We start from the raw sequence: 1,105 nt of genomic DNA on the forward strand, positions 1-1,105 counted from the left end.
TTCCTCCTGCTTTTGCTATACTGTCATAAATATGCAAACTTCCATAAGGACTGTGAACTCTTTGGGTTCCACATATCTGCTCATTTCTCTTGTAATAAACCTGGTTTTCACATAAGTCTCATGATGTTGTGATTGCCTATTGCCATACCCATGGGTGGAGTACTCTCCCTCCTACTCTCTGCCTACTGTCCTCCCTGGCTTCCTTGAAGTCTCAAATAAAATGTCTTTTATAGAAAGCTTTTCCTGATTCTTCTTAATTTGAGTGCCTCTAATTCTAGTCTCTCAGTTCCTATTTATCCTGCATGGCTGCTTGTTTATTTACATGTTGTCTCCCTGATTAGACTGTGGGCAACTTGAGGGTTGGGACTGTCTTTTGCCTCTTTTTTGTACCATCAGTTCTGTACCTGAATGACTGACTGTCAGTTTTGTTCATCTGATTGGTGTGAGGTGGAGCCTCAGAGTTACTTTAGTTGGTATTTCTCTAATACACTCAAGAGTCTTTTGCCCCCTCATTTTCTTCTTTCTTCAGATTTGATGTTGTTTCATCTTTGTTTTTGCTAATGAGAGCTCATTCTCAAATGACTCCCACATTAGTGATGAATCATTTCCTATTTCTCAGGAAATCATTTTTATGATCTCTTTAGGATAGAGACCTAGTAGTGGTATTGCTGGGTTAAAAGGTATGCACAGTTTGATAGCCCTTTGGACATAGTTCCAAATTGCTCTCCAAAGTGGTTAGATCAGAACTTTTTTCAATAAGATTTTATTGAGACATTTGGTTTTGTTTTGTTTTATATGGAACACTTCACGAATTTGTGTGTTACCCTTAAACAGGGGCCATGCTAGTCTTCTTTGTATTGTTCCAATTTTAGTATATGTGCTGCTGAAGCGAGCACCATTTTGTTTTTATATCACCTAATTTCCCCCTGTATCCATCTCCTTCCTCTTGCCCCTCCCAAACAGTTATCTTATATAACAAAAATTTGTAAAGAGAAATAAAAGGAAAAATAAACAAAACCACCAATACATTGAAAAAGGTGCTGAGGGGCAGCTAGATGGCACAGTGGATAGAGCACCGGCCCTGGAGTCAGGAGTACCTGAGTTC

At 39.0% G+C, this 1,105-nt stretch overlaps 1 non-coding gene across 1 annotated transcript; it reads right to left on the reverse strand.

Moving 5' to 3' along the window:
* Positions 1 to 789: 789 nt before the first annotated feature.
* On the reverse strand, positions 790 to 896 carry LOC122744932. Its single transcript, XR_006355263.1, has one exon. It is a non-coding gene; the product is annotated as a U6 spliceosomal RNA (small nuclear RNA).
* Between the last annotated feature and the right edge of the window lie 209 nt (positions 897 to 1,105).

Source organism: Dromiciops gliroides, chromosome 2, assembly GCF_019393635.1.
Source record: "Dromiciops gliroides isolate mDroGli1 chromosome 2, mDroGli1.pri, whole genome shotgun sequence".
Classification (NCBI taxonomy): domain Eukaryota; kingdom Metazoa; phylum Chordata; class Mammalia; order Microbiotheria; family Microbiotheriidae; genus Dromiciops; species Dromiciops gliroides.